Here is a 22,343-nt window from a genome sequence, read left to right on the forward strand (position 1 = left end):
CCGATCTACACCACCAGTATTCACTGTTGTTCTTGTTGTTTTACAAGGAACCCGCTGTAAGTATTCGCATCCCTTCCTCCCGACTTCAGTTTTTTGTACTTGGATCACTGGTGAGACTATCGAGTTTTGTTTCTGCTGCGCCATGGTCTAACATCCCAAACTATGGTTAATGACTAAATTGTAAAACTTAAGAATGTGGTGATTAAAGTAGGATATTTGAATAGTTCAATGATTTATTCAAAAATATTTCCTGAAGGTTTTAGTAATTATTAAAGGAATCAAAAGGCAAAATGGTCATTTAGCATGGAAGATATTTTTTCCCTCTTATAAGATAAGGGAACCACGTGGGGAAAGGAGAGATTTCTCCAGAGTTTTCTTCTTCCTTCTTCCAGCCGTGAACTACAACTTCAAAAGGTAAGATTTCTTAATAGTTGATTATTAGTTAAATTTAAGTTGAGTTCCGATCATTAGAAGATAATTAAGCTTAAGGAAAGCTTAAGTTATCTTAAAATCAAAAGATGATGGAATTTGGAGAGATTAAAGATTATGAGTTCTTGAATGAAATCTTGATATAGAGTTGATATTTAGAATTGGAAATTGAATTTGACTTCTCATCAATCTAAATAAGGAATATGAAGTGTTAGAATGAGATTTGGAATATGTTGATATTTTTGTATTATTGTTGAATGCCATATAAAGGATATGGTTGGGAGGTTAAAGAAATGATTATTGAGTAGAAATAAGTGTAAATATATGTATGAAAGTTAAAAATATTAAAGAAGGTGAAATATAAAGAGTTGAGAGGATCAGGAAGGGATTTTCGTGCTCAAAGTATCATTTTTGGGCTGTGTGCATCAATGCACATTCAATGTGTATCGATGCACTCTCAAATAAATGAACATCAAATGCAATTAGTGCATCGATGCATAAGGAGTATATCGATGCACCCGTCAAGGGATGCATCGATACATGGTGTAGTGCATCGATGCATACCTTTATTAAAAGATGAAAATAATCTTTATTTTAGCCCAAAAAGTGATAGTTTAGAAGATATCAATTAGTATATTGATACGTATCAATGTATTACTATATAGGTTTAGAGCGTAATCATGTTTCGGAACAATCGAAGAATTAGGATTGAACCAAAGCAAGGCTATGGTGAGTGCATAGTGTATTGTATATGGTGATTCATGGAAATAAGACTTGTGTTAAGTCTATTTCCTATATTAGAATGCATGAATTAATGAATATAAGCATGTGGTTTGTATAAGTATATGTGTTATATCTTATGATATGTATGGATATATGTTAGAGTAGTAAATCATATGAATATATATATATATATATATATATAAATATATATCTAATTCATGTGAATATATAAGAAGATGATATAGGTTATATGATCATGAACTATGTAGATAATAAAGATTTATGTAATAACAAGAGAAAGTGGTATACATTTGGTGGTATAAATACCCAGAATTATATAAACAAGTAATATAGGTTAGGAAATGATGAATTATGGGTATGACTAGGAGAATATATAAGAACCATGGGTAAAATATATAATAAGTGTACACAAACTTTAGGGAATGTTATAAGTGGAAGGGAACTATATGACATATAGTATATTGTAGGGCAATGATTTATGTGAAATATGATAACCAAGTATAAGTTATGTAAGTTAGATTCTATGTAACTAATATGATGGACTCATATGATTAAATGAAGACTGAAATAAGTTGAGTATCATTGATGTATATATATGATAGAAAATGAGAATCATATGTAACTAAGAAACACTAGCATAAGTTATTATACTAACATTTAATAGTAGTTATATAAGAATTATATAGGAAATCATATGTGAATATAGGTTTAGATAATAAAATACGTGAGGTTGAATTAAGTAAATAAATGGAATTAGTATAAACTTTGTATGTTGTAAGGGATTATGCAAATCGGTAAGATAAGTTATATGGTATTGATATAAGGGTATATGCATAAAATTATATGAGATGAGTTGTGAAGCTATGTGATATGCTATGAGAGATGACCCATGTGAATACATGAGCTTATATGAATTAGTGATGTGAATGTATATGTGAATATAAGTAATATGAGTTACGTGCTTATGAGATATGAATATGGAACATGAGCTATGTGAAAATAAGTTAAGTAATTACATGTGCAAATGGAAATGTTATGTGAAAAGCTATCTGGCTATGTGAAGATGTGTAATGGTATAAAAGATAATGCCCATGTTATGTGATATGAGAGCTAGGGGTATAGTTGGCATACCAAGAGTCGAGGTATTATCAGTGGTCCTTCGGGACATAGTGATCCTTTGGGACAAATATTCAGTGCCCCTTGAGGGAATTATACGAGTTGTGGTGACAGCATAGTGCACATGGGCTAATAAAGAGATAATATAAATAAACTTGATATGATGATATGTTTGTTTCCTTGTGAAATGTTATGTGTGATATATGATTGTACAAATGGTAATTATAAGATCAGATGATAAAAGGAATCTATGATAGTGATAAAAATAAAAATGATGATATAATTGCTTGATTGTATATGTTATATGATATAAGTGAGTATATGTTAAGATATATGATATGAACATGAGAGATTATATGAACAAGAGAATAAGAGATGTATGTATGTATGTATGTATGTATGTATGTATGTATGTATGTATGTATGTATGTATGTATGTATGTATGTATGTATGTATGTATGTATGTATGTATGTATGTATGTATGTATGTATGTATGTATGTATGTATGTATGTATGTATGTATGTATGTATGTATGTATGTATGTATGTATGTATGTATGTATGTATGTATGTATGTATGTATGTATGTATGTATGTATGTATGTATGTATGTATGTATGTATGTATGTATGTATGTATGTATGTATGTATGTATGTATGTATGTATGTATGTATGTATGTATGTATGTATGTATGTATGTATGTATGTATGTATGTATGTATGTATGTATGTATGTATGTATGTATGTATGTATGTGTATGTATGTATGTATGTATGTATGTATGTATGTATGTATGTATGTATGTATGTATGTATGTATGTATGTATGTATGTATGTATGTATGTATGTATGTATGTATGTATGTTGTATGTATGTATGTATGTATGTATGTATGTATGTATGTATGTATGTATGTATGTATGTATGTATGTATGTATGTATGTATGTATGTATGTATATGTATGTATGTATGTATGTATGTATGTATGTATGTATGTATGTATGTATGTATGTATGTATGTATGTATGTATGTATGTATGTATGTATGTATGTATGTATGTATGTATGTATGTATGTATGTAGTATGTATGTATGTATGTATGTATGTATGTATGTATGTATGTATGTAGTATGTATGTATGTATGTATGTATGTATGTATGTATGTATGTATGTATGTATGTATGTATGTATGTATGTATGTATGTATGTATGTATGTATGTATGTATGTATGTATGTATGTATGTATGTATGTATGTATGTATGTATGTATGTATGTATGTATGTATGTATGTATGTATGTATGTATATGTATGTATGTATGTATGTATGTATGTATGTATGTATGTATGTATGTATGTATGTGTATGTATGTATGTATGTATGTATGTATGTATGTATGTATGTATGTATGTATGTATGTATGTATGTATGTATGTATGTATGTATGTATGTATGTATGTATGTATGTATGTATGTATGTATGTATGTATGTATGTATGTATGTATGTATGTATGTATGTATGTATGTATGTATGTATGTATGTATGTATGTATGTATGTATGTATGTATGTATGTATGTATGTATGTATGTATGTATGTATGTATGTATGTATGTATGTATGTATGTATGTATGTATGTATGTATGTATGTATGTATGTATGTATGTATGTATGTATGTATGTATGTATGTATGTATGTATGTATGTATGTATGTATGTATGTATGTATGTATGTATGTATGTATGTATGTATGTGTATGTATGTATGTATGTATGTATGTATGTATGTATGTATGTATGTATGTATGTATGTATGTATGTATGTATGTATGTATGTATGTATGTATGTATGTATGTATGTATGTATGTATGTATGTATGTATGTATGTATGTATGTATGTATGTATGTATGTATGTATGTATGTAGTATGTATGTATGTATGTATGTATGTATGTATGTATGTATGTATGTATGTATGTATGTATGTATGTATGTATGTATGTATGTATGTATGTATGTATGTATGTATGTATGTATGTATGTATGTATGTATGTATGTATGTATGTATGTATGTATGTATGTATGTATGTATGTATGTATGTATGTATGTGTATGTATGTATGTATGTATGTATGTATGTATGTATGTATGTATGTATGTATGTATGTATGTATGTATGTATGTATGTATGTATGTATGTATGTATGTATGTATGTATGTATGTATGTATGTATGTATGTATGTATGTATGTATGTATGTATGTATGTATGTATGTATGTATGTATGTATGTATGTATGTATGTATGTATGTATGTATGTATGTATGTATGTATGTATGTATGTATGTATGTATGTATGTATGTATGTATGTATGTATGTATGTATGTATGTATGTATGTATGTATGTATGTATGTATGTATGTATGTATGTATGTATGTATGTATGTATGTATGTATGTATGTATGTATGTATGTATGTATGTATGTATGTATGTATGTATGTATGTATGTATGTATGTATGTATGTATGTATGTATGTATGTATGTAGTATGTATGTATGTATGTATGTATGTATGTATGTATGTATGTATGTATGTATGTATGTATGTATGTATGTATGTATGTATGTATGTATGTATGTATGTATGTATGTATGTATGTATGTATGTATGTATGTATGTATGTATGTATGTATGTATGTATGTATGTATGTATGTATGTATGTATGTATGTATGTATGTATGTATGTATGTATGTATGTATTTGTTACATGAATAAGGATATGAGTGGTATGATATAATAGTAGTAATTATTCATGCATGATTACAAGTTATAATTTACATTATATGTTTATTTGCCTCACTAAGTCATCGACTTAGCGTGTGAGTGTTTCACACGTAGGTTCTGAAAAGCGAGAGGAGAAGTGAAGAGGAGCAAGACAGATCAAACTCTCATTTCCACAGATCAGATTAGAATTATAGTTAAGTGTAGATATTTGGTTGTATATAGTGTGTTGGCATGTAACGAAATTGTGAATTACAAATGCTCTGATCAGTTTTGTCTTGTTTTGGTTAACTTGTGTAAAACAATGTTATTATAATGAAAGTTTTAAATTTCTTTGATTTTTTGTCATGAGTCAAAGTTTAAAAAGTCAATGTGACACCTCAGACTCGTATCTGGGTTGGATACAGGTTGAGTGTGTTACACATGGGGTGTGTCGACGGTCCCAACAAAGGGGTGAACCATCTATGATCGACGAAACACGTTTTTCTTCATAATTCTCAGGTCCAACCACTTTATGGCATTCCTCTCGATGGGGACTATTTGTTATACCTCTAGAGATTATCTCCAGAAACTCCCAAGCCTCCGACTAGCCTACATCCCATAAGCATAGAGAAATTCAGATCAATTATATTGCATAGATCATAAGACCTCTAATAGACAAGCCCACTAATAGGCCCACATGATGCCCCTGAACGAAATCATAAGTATGTCTATTGGATCCACCTAGCCTATTTAGTCTACAAATAGTTATCAAGATCCTACAACTGGCATGTGTAATAATGGCCAGGGTTTTAAATAGCATTTGCGGTCACGTTTTCGGTCACGTCGTGTTTATCATGATTGTGGATATAATGGATACTATTGCGGTCATTGTGAATATCACGATCGTAAATTTTTTCGAAGGAGCTTATTTTTTTTAATAAAAACCCTTTTTTTTAAATTAAAATAACGGTCGCGATCCGTCGCTAATTGTGTGATCCCGCTTAACACCGTTATTTTCAATGATAGTAGTTTCGGACACCGCCGCGATTGTGATATAATGACCACGATACCGCTATTCGACCGCTATTTGAAACCCTGCTAAAGGCTACCAGAAAAACCTTTAACTAAGACTGAAAAAGGTGATGGACTTCTTGTAACCAACCGCCTTATGATAATCTATTTTCTTCCTCCTTCACACACCAATCAATGATTGTACTCTCATTGATTGCACCACTCCGCCTAAATCAGAACGGGTGAACTACTCACGACCGACCAACCCATCTTGTTTCCATCATCACATTGAAACTTGTATTTGAATTTGAATTACGTTGAGTTTTGAGATTAATATTAGAGTTCACAATTTTACAAAAAAGTTTGCACCTTTACGTCCAACACGCAAAGCCTACGTGCACTCCTACATTATTCCCTTCTACTTCTTGCATCTACAGGTTCATCACCAAGGAGTTGTTAAAATTTGAAAAGAAAAAGAAGAAGAAGGGGTGGTTAAATGGTAATACATATACCCACAAAATGGGTCCAATAGGGAAGAAAGAAATGTTACACATCTTTTTCGGGTAATTTGTCTAAACTGACACCTTTTTGCCGTAATATTCCCTCTCTAACACCCTTTGACCAATATTTCCTGAAGTAGCACCCTTTCGGCTGAGGTGACACAAAGGCGCATCGCCGGGGACGCGCTTTACCTGGGTTTATGCTAACTAGGATGCCACGCGTGTAAGGCGTATCCTCGGGGACACGCTTTATATGAGTTCTACTGAGTCAGATGCCACGCTGGTATTTTTTTAATAATAAAGCTTTTATTTTATTTTTTAATAATAAAGATTTTATTTTATTGTTTAATAATAAGAATTATCTAATGTATTTTTTAAATGTGTGTTAAAGGTGGAGTGAATTTAGTTTTTAGTGTTATATGTTTCAGGGACTTTGGCATTCACCTATTCCACGCGACATTAATCGGATAGAACAATAGATGAAAACCATCTTTGATCTTATTGTAGTTATAGGAAAAATATATGAAATTATAATATTACATGTATGGTTATATATCTATTTTTTTATTATCGATCTATTAATTTTATCACTTAATTATTTAAATGTTATCAATCTAGTCATTTGTTATCAATATTTAACGAAAATATTGATGCATAAGTTAATAAAATTAGTATAATTACACATTTAATCTTCAATACTTACATATTTTTATCAATTTAGTCTTACTTTTAATTTAATTTAAAAAATTTAATCTTCCAATCAGAACATGAATTGTGTCATCGTATACATAAATATTTTTATAACTTTTAATTTGTTTAATTTAATATTTTTTCTCTAATTGGAAGGTGGAATTATTATAATATTTTAAAATTAATAATTACTTTTTTTATAATAAATAATATTAATTATTATATTAAATAACTATCATAAAATAATTTTTAAATAAAAATTTTAAAAAAATAAAATTTATTTAGGTGTACATACATTGAGAAATTATAGAAAAAGTAATTACATTTAAATATTAGAAACAAAAACATTCATTTAAATAGAATATTAATTACATAAGGATTAATGGTTATGTGATGATAACAGAGTTGGACCATTTTTCCAGTTGTACCCAATGTTTCTACAATGCCCACATCATTTTTGTTCTGTTGACTTCTCCCGAATATCCATATCACAATGTATTCTAGTAGATTTTGGACGACCTGAGTCCCTTAATAGCAATGGATCTGGTACAATTGTAAGCCAAGTTTGAATCTCATCTGGGTCTCTTTCGTTTCCTATGGGCGGAAACTCAAATTCATATACCTTGAGTACTCGGGATCAAAATAATTTTTGTAGTCCAAATGCGAATGTGAGCAAGCTGCAATGACATGAGAGCATGGATATTTGAGTGCTTGAAAGAAACCACAATCACACCACCTCTCTTGCAGATTAACTCTGAAAAAGTTAGCTTCAATCCCTTGTAGCAGACGTGGCATTTCGGTAACACGAAACAATTCACGGGTGCGAGAAAAATTTGTAACCAACATCCCATTTGATGCAACCACTTTTTTCTGTAAATCAGCTACTAGTCTTGGGTGGTAAATATGGTCGTTTTGCATTAAAGTAAGAGCTTGTCCACCGAGCTTTGCAAAGAGTTAACCTAAACGAAAATAAGTTATTTTGACCAACGCCGTGACTAGCAAATGACACGCCCCCTTTAAGGTTGAATTTATTACTTCAGCCAAGTTGGTTGTCATATGACCATAGCGATACCCCCCCCCGTCATACGCATTTTTCCACATTTCTTTGTTGATGTCCATAATGTACTCACACCCCTTCTTATTTTTGCCAAACAGCTCTTGTAGCGTAGACTCAAACCTTTGAGGTAAGAGTTCGTAACCTAAGCCATTAGGAATATGTAATAGTTAATATGAAGTATAAATAAGTAATACGAAAATGATAGAAAAATTGGGAAAAAGTAACATACCCATCCGCACGACTAACTTACATTCATCATTCTTCTTGTACTTTCCATAATAGTTTGCAGTAATATGACGGACACAATAACGATGTTGAACATGTGGAGGTCTATACATTGTACCCAAAGACTCCATTGCTTCTTTTATCCCGGCTCCTCGGCCTGAAATAATGCATACTTGTTCCCTGGTGACAACATGTAAACGGAATTCTTTTAAGGAAAAAAGCCCAGGACTCAGTGTCTTCTCCTTGAACGAGGGTAAAAGCAACAGAAAGAAATTGCAGTTTCCATCTTGGACCACAACCAATAATAAAACTTTCTTGTATTTCACATACAAGAAAGTACCATCAATTTGGACAACTGGTTTACAGTACTTGACTGCATTAATACACTAAGGGTAAGTCCAAAAGACACGGTAGAATTGGAAGTGATCGCAAACCACTCGATCATTCACGTAATGATGTTGAGTTTTGAACTCAACAATTGTCTCAGGATTGAGTCTTTGCGCAACATGAAACTAACTAGGCAACTCGTTGTAAGAGGAATCTCATTCTCCATGAAGTTTGCAAATGGCATTTTGTTTTGCCAACCAAGCTTTTTATATGAGATGATGTAACCATATTGTGACTGTATAGCATAAATCAACACTGAAACAGCTATATGAGAGCTTTGCTTCACAATGGGCATGATTGCTTAGCAAATAATGTTGGAGTCCAAGTTGGAATGATCCTAGTTTATACTACTTGCACAACACGTATGAGGACCGTTGTATCTGATTAGTTCCCATAAGTTGTTCTTCCTCTTCCTCTTTGATACACGGGCCATCCATTGACATCCTTTGTCACATTGGACGCAGTAGCAGACATATTTCTCTGTGGTAGATCGATCAACTCGGGACTAAACTGAGTTACGAATATTATAACTCTTTATTGTCATCATTGCTTCCTCCTTCGATGCGAACTCCATTCCAATATGTAAATCACAGTCATTTACTCATGACTGAAGTCCATAGTTACCAACATCAGGAAGATCCTGAAATTCAGACTCGTACATTGCATCATAATCAGCCCCATACATATGTGCAGGAAGTTCGGCTGGTGTTGTATTTATCGGAACATCATCCTCATCATCATCAGAATGTACATTAAACTGTGGTGAGTCAGGTTCAACGAATAATCCCGTTTCAGCACCATCTGTACCTGGCTCCCGAAGAGGTTCTTCTGGTGGAAATGAGGGTTCCTCCGATAATTCAATGTTGAGGTCAAATAAGTTCCCGCTTACGTGTCCTCCCCTTGAACTTGAGGCCATTGTATCATGTGGGATGTGAATAGGCTGTCGTCTCGATGGCATTTCCATTTGTAAGTTGAAAACATTGGCAGATGAATGTCTGCCCCTTGAAGTAGAAGAGATGTTGTCATATGGATTATTGGTGAAGCCATATAGGTTGAGATCATAAGCAGTTGCTGATGAATGTCTTCCTATTGAACTTGATGGCATGGCATCTGGAGTTGGATCCGCCATTAATGATGTGAAATCATTACAGATCAGTTGCGTCGGGCTATTAACTTGATCAGCTTGGTATGCAATGCCAAAGTGAGAGGAATATGAGAGACCACGAGAAGCACGAACCTCAATAAAAGTGGCATATATTTTAATAAGAGATTGTGAACTCCCCATATGAGCATCAACCATCATAGAAACATCATCATCGTTTGAAAGCTGAAATGATGTATACATGAGTGGAAAAAGTTCAGTAGGAAATCTATACTGAAGTGAAGATAGTCTTCTCCGGCCAGCTACACGAATCTTTAATGAAATTTTTGTGATTAACTCCTCAAAAAAGATGTTTCTCTTCGAGGTTAAGGGGATATAATGATCTGACCCAAAAACAACCCCCTGTTCAGCTTCCTTAATTTCTCCATCATATAAAACAACAACAGAAAGATGACTCATTTTCAAAGAATAGAGGATTGAGATTTTTGAGAAATTTAGAGTTTGAGAATTTGAAAGCTTGTGAACTGAAGTTTGTTTTGAAAGTCCATAATACGTTGCATATAATAGTGTATATAATTGGGGTACTATTCACGTGAAGGTGCATTCTTGGGGGGCGCCTTCCATTATTTTATCAGATAATATGTTATCATTGCCCTATTATGTCACTCATGTCCCTCGGGGGCACTATTCATGTCACTACCCAAAGTGGTGAAAGCGCGTTCCTGGGGGCGCGCCTTCCATTATTTTATCAGATAATATGTTATCATTTCCCTATTATGTCACTCATGTCCCTCAGGGGCACTATTCATGTCAGTACCCAAAGTGGTGAAAGCGCATTCTCGGGGGGCGCCTTCCATTATTTTGTCAGAGAATATGTTATCATTGCCCTATTATGTCACTCATGTCCCTCGTGGGCACTATTCATGTCAGTACCCAAAGTGATGAAAGCGCTTTCCCAGGGACGCGCCTTCCATTATTTTGTCAGAGAATATGTTACAATTGCCCTATTATGTCACTCATGTCCCTTGGGGGCACTATTCATGTCAGTACCCAAAGTGGTGAAAGTGCGTTCCCGGGGGCGCGCCTTCGATTGTTACCCAAAATGTCAGAGAATATGTTATCATTGCCCTATTATGTCACTCATGTCCCCTAGGGAACTATTCATGTCAGTACCTATTATTTTTTAGGGGACTTGAAAGCGCGTTCCCGAGGACGCGCCTTCCATTATTTTGTCAGAGAATATGTTATCATTGCCCTATTATGTCACTCATGTCCCCCGGGGAACTATAGATGGATGGTGAAATCAGGTAAATTATAAAAAAAAAATTATGTTTTTTTTTGGAAGTTCAGCAAGTTAAGGATAAAATTTTACATATGGATAAATTTAAGTTCATAACTTAAATTAAAACATTATGTGAAGTTTGAATAAATTGGATAAAATGTTATGGATAAATTGAATAAATGTGAAGTGATCAGTTGGTTGTTTGAATATATTGGATAAAATGTTATGAATAAATTGAATAAATGTAAAGTGATAAGTTGGTTGTGACATTGAAATTATATGGAATGATCATCGACATGTTTTTACGAATAAATGTGAAGTGATAAGTTGGTTGTTTAAATAAACTGGATAAAATGTTATGGATAAATTGAATAAATTTGAAGTGAAAAGTTGGTTGTGACATTGAAATTGTATGGAATGAGCATCGACATGTTCTTATGAATAAATGTGAAGTGATAAGTTGGTTTTAATGTATATGTTTTAATGTATATGTTAAGGATAAAATCATGCGTATGGATAAATTTAATTTCAATTTAAGTAATGTGAACTATAATTGGAATATAACTTTTAATTTTGAATACAATTGGAATATTAAGTTGAATTTAATGTTAAATTTCGAATACCATAATTTGTATTTTAATTTTAAATTTTGAATACTATAATTTGTATATTAAAAACATTTAATGTTAAATTTGAATAAAAAATAACATTAAAAATATTGTTGTAACAACCATGAAACATTTAAATAACATAACCAAATTACATAAATTTATGAAATATAACAATTTAAATAACATTAAAATGCAACTGGATCACCGATGTCGTCTTCTCAAATGAGTTTCACAGGGCGGTGGTTGTCTATTTCGCTGAGGATTTCTTCGTGGAACTTGTTCTTCTGTCTCCTCATCTTCACTATCATCATCATCATCGGTATTTTCTTCAGCTGGTGTTGTAGATGACGCTGAAGGGCCTGTATAAAATAACGTCCCTGGAGGAGTGCTACTAACAATCCCACCGTTCATAGAAAATTGAGAAAAGTGTGAAAACATTGGCATCGATGTCTGTGATCCATATGGAGATTGAGGTGTTTGTGGAGAAGGACCACCAACCAAATAAGATGCATATAAACCATATGTTGGATCATTAAACATAGCCGTATATGCACCTCCATATGGTGTCATAAAACCCTGCGGGCTAGGCATGTAACCTGGCGGGCTAGGAATGTAACCCTGAGGGCTAGGAATATAACCCTGAGGAGATAGCATATAAACTGGTGGGCTTGGCATATACCCCTGAAGAGATGGCATCTGAACTGGAGGGTTGGGTATCATCATCGGTGGATAGGATGTTGTGGTGGGATTGATGCAGAACCGATAGCGCCTTCTCTCCGTCCACGAGTCAGGGGATGATGATATTGAGACGGTGGACGTCTCTCTCGGCGCCTAGGAATGTTAACCCCTCATGCTTCTGCAGAAAGTAGAAACGAATTTCCATTTTCATTAAACCAGTCCATATAGTTATCCGTAACCATATGACCAGTTTCAGCGTAAAATTGTGGAGGGGCCAACTGTGCATATCGGTTCTCCCAAAGCGCAATCCAATCTCTGTGTCTCACCACCTAGTTAACCTCTTTCTTGCCTCGCCTATCTATGTTATGCATGTCGTCTAAATTCCTAGGTGCTCCATGAATATATTGCATACAACCAAACTGACGGAGCACGCAATCAACTGGATGCCACTCAATAATAGCATAACATATAAGAGGTACAATTGACATTCAAACCTCTAATGACCCACTCAAATGGGGTGGGATGCAAGCCTTTACTTCATCGCTCGCATAAGGTATCCACTGAAACTGAAATATAAATATACAATTCAAATAAATATAATATTCTAATTATATCTAACATTTTAAATTAAAATATTCATATTTAAACATATTTCAAAACATACCTCAGACCCAGCTTTTGTATCAATAAGTAAACATATTTCCTCTAGTCCAGTAGGTATATCTCTATGGTTCTTTCTTTTCATCGACCACCTATGAAATATAATATAAACTAAATATCACCCTATTTAATAAACAATATTTAAATCAAATTTTAGTTCGAAAATTACCTCAATGATAAGGGGAATACGTATGGTTCATTGATGATTGGGCATAAGAAAAGCATGTGAAACCACGCCCATGATTGTAGAAGAAGGAGACATCTACCGATAGCAGTTTTCTTATAATTTGTCGCACGTCACATTTCTCTAAAGAGAAATGCCAACAATGCAGCGCCCCAACTATATCTTCCACCTTCATCAAAATCAATCAGATGTCGCAACCACATACAATGCACCTGGTTGCGAGATTTGTCGGGCATCAATATTCTTTCAATGATTCGTAGAATATAAGCCTGAGCACATGCCTTTACTTCATCATCTGAAGCATTTTTATTCAGAACTTCAAAATTAGCTTTCAACCATGATAAAGATATTCTACCTCCATTAAACTCTGGCAGAGCAGCTCCAAGATACTCCATGCACATTGACTGTCAATCACCATCCGTCATACCACACATAATATTCCCATCGACGGGAAGCCCCAGATGCATAGAGACATCCTCCAATGTAATTGTAGCCTCTCCACATGGAATATGAAATGTGTGTGTCTCGGGCCTCCACCTCTCAATCAATGCATAAATTAGGACAGATTCGATTTTGCAACCGCCAATAATTGATGCAATATACCCGAACCCGACAGAAGACAAATATGAAAAATATGTTGTTGTGTCGGTATACGTGGGTTTTTAATAAAAGTCTCTAAAATACGATCAGTTTCCTAAACAATATGCATTATAAAAATTTATAATTAATATAAATTCATTACAAATTTAAATTAAAAATAATAATAAATATTAACATTAATTATAAAAAAATATGATCATATCACTAAAATGTCTGGAGATATGGTTTGCATCTAATCGCAACAGCATTTCACTTTCCATCATAACTGTAGACAAAAAAATATATAATTAGCACAAAAATAATTAATTAATAAATTCAAATAAATAATTATTATATAATTATTATTTTAATAAAAAATAATATTTATATAATTATATTACTATAAAATATAAAACTATTTAAAAACTACTAACTCAAAAATAAATTTCTTACTACTAATAAGAAATTTAAAACTCAAATAGTTGAAGAATTTGAGTTATATAAGAGAGGAGAAGATGATTTTGGTGTGAAGAATGAGGGGGGTTGAGGGGGTTTATATAGGGGAGGAGGAGGGGTAGTTGGGGGAAAAACGGATGGGCATTTATGGCATTTAATGAAAGGCACGTCCTCGAGGATGCACCTTACCCTCGTGGTATCCGACTCAGCAGAACCCCGTGAAAGCGTGTCCCCGGGGATGCGCCTTACACGCGTGGCATCCCAGTCAGCATAAACCCAGGTAAAACGCGTCCATGGGGATGCGTCTTTGTGTCATCTCAGCCAAAAGGATACTACTTCGAGAAATATTGGTTAAAGGGTGTTAGAGAATAAATATTATGGCATAAAGGTGTCAGTTTAGTCAAATCGTCTCTTTTTCGATAGTACTGTTGATGTATAGGTTTTTAGAGTCTTCTGCTAGTGGAATGCCTAGATTTTCTGAAATCAACCCCGACATCTCTTTTTTCTCTGGCGTACGGTTCCACTATGAGTGCATGTCATTGGCATGTCATTGGCATGCCATCCTCATTACTTTTTTTTTTGTTGCTAATGCTTCCCTATAGATTTTGTTTTCAATTTCCTCCCATCACCATTCTCTCTCTGTTTCGCACTTATAAACTTGCTTTTGAGTTTTTAGTTTCTTCATTTATCCTCAAACGTTTTTAGCAGATGAGTAGCTCCTTGTTGGAGAAGCAGGGCACGTGCAAAATTACTTATCCCTTTACCCTTTTGGCTTTTGCACGTGCTCTCCTTCTCCGACATGGGTTCCTCTTCTTCACTCTTTTGCTACCTCTTTCTCTACTGCATTAGTTCATAACTAATAATGCAGTTGCAGAAACAAACCCCAAACCATGTTTGATTAAGTTCAAATACTTAATAATGTAGTTTACCCATTTCAATATAATTTTTTATGTGACTGCTTATAGGTCTGCTGTTCTTCAAATCAAGCAGAAAGTGTTTGTCGGAAACCATGCCCATTTTAGCAACTGTCACCCAAGGCCTTAAGCTTCTTTTTATTTTCTCTGTCCTTATTCTAAGTTCATAAGCTTATCTTTTATTTATTGGTCGCAGTTCTTTGTTATTTTGTGGCCTTTGTACGAGCTTGTTTTAGAGATAGAGAGTGATGATTTACGTGGAGGAAAGCTGCTTAACCTTTTACACAAACGCTTCTACTGTGGGGTGCCTTGCATTCAATGGTATTATCTTTTTTTTCTTGTTTGCTTCTTCCTTTTACAAAAATGGAAAAAAAACGTAAAATAATTAGTCTGGAAACAAGAATTTGGTAGAGATTTCTTTTGAAATCATCTTAGTTTTGTTTCTGTTGCAAGCTATTTGCACGCTTAATGTTGTTTTGTAGAATATGGTCCCCCGAGCATATCCCTATGGACGCTGTAGAAACTATTCTTTTTTAGTGTAAATCCGTAAGGATTCTCCGGAATACAAGCCCTGGCTTCGAGTATCAAGATGCTGATCAGCAGAAAGGACAATGATCTGAAATGGTTCATGGGTAAATCCATAATAATTAGTACTCAAAATTTTGAATATTTCAATTTCATCCCCAAACTATGTCTTGCATTGTAAATTCATCCCCAAACTTTTTTAACATTCTAATTTCATCCCTGGTTAATAAAATCGTCAGGCTAAGTTATATTATTATATGTTTCTAAAAAATAAAGGGTAAATTATGCATTTAGTACCTAAACTATCAATTTTAGTCCGTTTTAGTACCTAAAATTTTAATTTTTTACCTAAAGTTTACTTTTTGTTTCATTTTAATATATCGTCGTTAAAAATTTAACGCGTTTAATACATAAACTATCAATTTTGATCTATTTTAGTAACTAAATGTTAAAAAAATCAAAACTTAAGTATGATTTAGGTACTAAACATGTTTTGGTACCTAGACTTTCATTTTTTTCAAAACTTAATGGCATAGTACTAAAATGAAACAAAAACTAAATTTTAGGCATGTTTTTGAAAAAATTGAAAGTTTAGGTACTAAAATGGATCAAAATTGATTGTTTAGGAACTAAATGTGTAGTTTATCCAAAAATAAAATTTAGGTTAAACTATGGTTGAAACTAATTACATATTTGGATGAATTTGGAGATGAAATTAGAATATTCAAAAGTTTATGTACCAATTTAGAAAGAGGGTCATAGTTTAGGGATGAAATTAGAATGTTTAATCGTTTAAAGACTAATTCAGAATGGGAGTTATAGTTTGGGGATGAAATTGGATTATTCAAAAGTTTAAGGAACAATTTAAAATGAGGGTTATAGTTTGGGGATATATGATGTAATTAACTCATGGAAAAATGGATGGAGAGGAATTTTTCCCGCAATCCGAGAAAGATAAGATTGAAACCAGGTTTCAAGATCGAAAGGTTTTCTCCCACAGTTATGCAGTATTGTATCTGAGGCTGTTAATTATGTAGTATTGTATCTGAGGCTGTTAATTATGTAGTATTGTGTATCTATTATATGTAGGAGTGTTTAGAATTTCACAAAAGATCATTTGAATGCTCAGTCGACTCTATCTGGCCTGTTGCAGCTAGTCATTTTTGACAAATTGTGGTTGTAAGCAACGATGGACCGATAGGTGTTGAGATACGATCATATTTATAAAAATTTTATAATGTTCACAATCTTGTATTCAAAATGTATGTACAAGGCACCTATTTATATTAAAACATGCATTACAGGTGATGGTTTAAAATTTAATAAAGTTGATATGTAATCTACTAAACAATTCACATTACTTAAAAGTTTAAAATATATATATATATAATTATTAAAAAAACCAAAATATTCAAAATATTTTTAAAAAAATTATCCAGTTCAACAGTAATGTATATTGGACTACTACACGAACTGCTATGTCAGCATAATTACAACTTTAATGCTTTAAGAAGTTCTATTTGTCAAAATCCAACCATTTGACTAAATTTTAAAGGTTGGGGGCAAAATGATGAAAGAGTATTAAATTGATTATTATGTACCGTATCATATAATTCAACTAAATTAATGATTATTTGAGTATATTAAAAAATGTTAGGACCTATTCGATCAAGTGAAAAGTCAAACTTTTGTTTGAGTAGATTTAAAAACGCACGACTTTATTTGATTGTTTTGAAAGTTAGATCCTAGTGTGAACAACCACTAAAAGATTAGGTTATTACTTGAACATTTAGCCTTCTTTCTTCCATAGGTGGTTTTGCTGTTGGTTGTCATATCATAATATCATTAGTTATCTAATGACCAAATGATTAAAAAGAGAACAATTCAAAAATTGTGTATTAAATTGAAAAAAATTAAACTTCAGTGGCTAAAATAAGAGTTACAAAAATATTGAGTGAGGAATGTTTATCTAGCACAATTTGAGAGCTGGACACTACAAACCTATAGGGAGACGGGGGAAATGTATAAAGAAGCTTCCCTTTAGATGATGGGTTATTATTTGATTTATTGATAATCGTTAATGTATTTTTTAATAAATTTGGACTGAATATAAAGTGGTACCTATTTAAATATTTTTAATCCTTTGATATTAAACGTTATATCCCTACATACGTGATGCTTGAAACCAAGACCTTCAACCTTCGAATAAGAATACCAATCAAAATCTGACAGGATAACAACAAATCACATAATCGTCAATGTAGTAAATATTAACTAATGTATAAAGAAAGGGTAAAATACAATATTCGTCATTCAACTATCTTGTCAATTTTATTTTAGTCACTGAAATTTAAATTTATTTCAATTTAATCACTCAACTTTAAAGAAGATAAATGCTATTATTTCATCATTACTTGAAGCATTAATGTTATTTTTTTTAGGTTCTGAGTTTTAGCAGCTGTGTTTATAAGTTCTGTGTTCGTTGTCAATAATTAAGAAATATTCTGAACAATTACAACCTTGTCACTCAACTTAATACTCTTTCATCATTTCTTGAAGCATTAATGTTATTATTTTTAGAAGTACCGAGTTCAAGTATCCATGTACGTTGTCAATAATTAAAAAATATTCTAAATAGATACTACCATGTAATCACGTTATATACTATTAAAAAAACATAAAGAAGAGAAACCAGATGAAAACAAAAAACACAAATTGCATTTACATTTAATGTTCCTCAAAACCTTCCTTGTTTCCATCTTCCTCCACCCTCTGAATCTCTGTCCTCCGAGCTTTCATCTTTTCATGAAGAGATACCATTAGTTAACCCCAAAATCATATGAAAAGAACATGGAACACTTATGCTATACGTTGATGCTTTACTACTTTGAAACAAAAACAAGAAATTGCAATTGGTCTTCGGACAACTGCAATTGTTCCGAAATGAAGAGTATGTTCTAGAGTTCCACCGGTTTCACTACCATACTCAATTTTCTAGCTACGTCATTGTAGCTAACCATGTCCACCTTGAAACTCTTGCTCATAAAAAGATTGTTCATCCATTCCTTTGTACTAGACTGCAACAAACAATAGACCAGACATCATGGAATGTGTTTCTTTAAAGAAAAAGGCACAATACTTAAATTGTCCCCTAACGTTTATTAAAATTGTTATTTTGATCCTTTTTTTTTGGCATTATCCCTCTAATGTTTCATTTTGGGACAATAAGACCCTTCCAGCTTCCGTGAATGGAAATCATTAGTTAACAAACTACCAACACTCTAAAACATGGGCTTTTTATCCTAAAATGAAATGGTTGGGGTCAAAATGCTCTAAAATAAAATAATAAGAGTCAAAGTGACTATATATATTCATACAACAGACCTTGGAACCGAATTCAGTCTAGGCCAACCATGAAGGCAACTCCCCTAAAAACTGACATCCTTTCATAACCAAAGCACTTACTGTCAAGAAAACCTCTTCAAACCTTTCCAAAATCATCACAGGAAGTCCCTACCAACAATATGAAAGCAAAGAAATTTCCTTCAGAAAGTTATTCACAAGTTTCAGCTGATAATACATTGCAGAGGGGGAAAAGCCTTATATATAAACCTGGATCGCCCAAACGCTTGGACGGTTTCCATTAAAGCCTTTCAAACGCAATGTCTGTTGAATATCAGTAGAGTCTAATGGAATGTGAAGATACAAACAGTTTCTTGGTACCTTAGCCCCAACACCTAGTTTGTTCAAACAACATTCTCTCAGTATATGTTGAATTACTAGTCATGAATAAATAGTTCTTTGGTAAACTACACGTTTCCCTTTTGTTTCGTTTTGGTCATCCAAATATTTTTTTTCAAAAATCATACCTAATGTTACGTTTTTGTTTCATTTTAGTCACCCACCGTTAAAATTTTCACAGAACTGCTGATGTGGCTTTTTTATTTTTCAATGATGATGTAGCATTATCTTATGGTGACACATCAACATCATTGTTGATTTTTAACCGCGGGTGACCAAAATGAAATCAAAACTAAACGTTAGGCATGATTTTAAAAAAAATAGTTGACTGACCAAAATGTAACAAAAGTGATAATTAGGATACTAAAAATGTAATTTATCATACCTTGAAGCATTCCAGCTGCGTTTTGGAAGACTCTGTCAGGAGAAATATCAAATATGAGGGTTTAAGTCTATATGCCCGAGTATCCATTCCATTCGATAAAATCACAACCTGCGATTTGTAGCTAAATGAGTTTAGCGTTCTTATGCAATGGGGGTAATGTAACACTATTTTATTCAACCTTAAATTCAATGAAAGTAAAACAATCAGGATAGACTGAAGGAGGACTGGTGGACCTATTAAAATTTCAAATTTTCATATATTTTCTATTGATAATCTATTTTCATTGATCTTAAAATTTTATAAATTTGTTCATCCTAAATTTTTATTAAGTAACCCCTAACATAAAATCATATATTCATCCTTGAAATCACAACCTACAATTTGTAACTAAAAGAGGTCTAGATTCTTATGCAATGGGGTAATTTAACACTATTTTAGTGAAAGTAAAAGAACTAGGGATGGACCGAAGGAGAATTGATGGGACAGTTGTCTCTCTTAAAATTTTAAATTTTCATAAATATTTTTTATTTATAATTTGTTATTGTCTCTCTAAAAATTTATATGTTCGTTCATCCTAAAATTTTATGAGATCAACCTAACATAAATTTATACGACCATCCTAAAAGCACTTGGTTAAGCCCATCCATGTGGTTTGAGGTGCGTAGCAGCTTATCATCAATGAACTTGGTCGCAATGCAATAATGTTTCAATGGATTCTCCAAATCCATCCGAGTGTGAGGTGGAACAAAGCATCCCGCATATGGATCCACAAACAAAGGCTCTGTAAATACATAAATATTACAGATTGTTTCAGAAACTAGAAAGAATAGAAGATAGCAGAGATTTAAATTATATTTATATTTTCAGTTGTATTGCGTTTATCATAATTACAATAACAATGGGTGATATTATGGTCATTACGGGTATCACCACTGTAAAATAATGATTTCAGACGATAGCTTTACTATTATAAAACAACCACTATTTAAATCCCTGAAAGATAGAAAACTATAAATGGGTCATTAGTTGCCTTGTTTGTGGGTCTCCTGAAAATGAAGAGAAGCCGAGTGGATTGCCGATTGGAGCAATGGGTCATTTTCATTGCTGAGTTGAGCTTTGAATAACCATCCATTTATCATCCTCTTGTTGTTGCAGTTGGAGGACGTGGACACAATTGTCGTAAATGCCTTAGTTGGCATTGGCACACATGCAAATCTCAGTAAACATTCCATTTAGGAATTGTAGATATTTGATTACCAAGTTGCAGTTAGAATGGCAGCAATTTAGCATCAAATATTTATTTATTTATTAGTCAAGATAGCGAATAGATGGGTAAAGCAGGTGTAGAATATTTCTCTCCTGCTAATATTACGGTACCTAATTCATAAGGGAAAAGAGAGAAAATAAAAAAATAGTTGAGAAATGATTAAGCATAGGATAAAAGAAAAAATTGTATGTTTGAAAGTTTATGTAATTTCTATTTAAGTTAAGTTCCGTTTATATAATTTCTATTTAAGTTAAGTTCCGTTTGCTAATGCTTTTTTAAAATTAATTTTAGTTTAAAAATATGTTTTGATCGCAAAATTAACATCAACCGGGTAAAAAATTAAAAAAAAAAATTATAGTGGAAACGGTGGTTTCAAACCAACCACAAAAGTTAAGATTTTTAGCCTTTTCATTTTTAACTTTGCATTTGGAAGCAAATTATAATTTTACTCTTACTAATGCATGGACTCCACTCAATTATATATGTACATTTTATTTTAATAATTTAATACTAACATCCTTAAAAAATAATTTATTTTAATTATTTAAAAGTAAATAAAATTCATGATTTATATATTAAAATATTAGTAGCGAGTTATTATAAAATATATTTTTATTATAATTATATTTTTCATTTATAATTTTATATTTTTAATTTATAACATAATATCTATAATGGACATTTTATCTTTTTAAACCCATTTTTTAACAAAAATATCAAACAGTTAATTTTAAACTACACTTTTATACAACACTTTTTAAAATCCTGTTTCTACAAGACTTTTCTGACCCTTATTGTAATTAACTTCTTTTTCTTTTAGAGCAAGTATATTTAGTCGTTAGCTAAATTGTTAATCTTTGTTTATTTATATTTTCTTAGATTATGAGTTCTAGACACAATATGAGCACTCCCCTTTATTTATCTAGAGTCCCTCATTTCTCTATGTAGGATTAGGATTAGATTTAGAATTTGTAAAAAAAAAATCTTCTTCTAAAAACCCAATTATTTATTACACGTTACT

At 32.2% G+C, this 22,343-nt stretch overlaps 1 pseudogene; it reads right to left on the minus strand.

Annotated features, from left to right (window-relative positions):
* LOC120165407 overlaps positions 1-21,312 on the minus strand; it is a 33,964-nt pseudogene extending 12,652 nt beyond the window's left edge.
* Positions 21,313-22,343: the final 1,031 nt, after the last annotated feature.

This window comes from Hibiscus syriacus, unplaced genomic scaffold, assembly GCF_006381635.1.
Source record: "Hibiscus syriacus cultivar Baekdansim isolate YM2019G1 unplaced genomic scaffold, ASM638163v2 tig00111582_pilon, whole genome shotgun sequence".
Classification (NCBI taxonomy): domain Eukaryota; kingdom Viridiplantae; phylum Streptophyta; class Magnoliopsida; order Malvales; family Malvaceae; genus Hibiscus; species Hibiscus syriacus.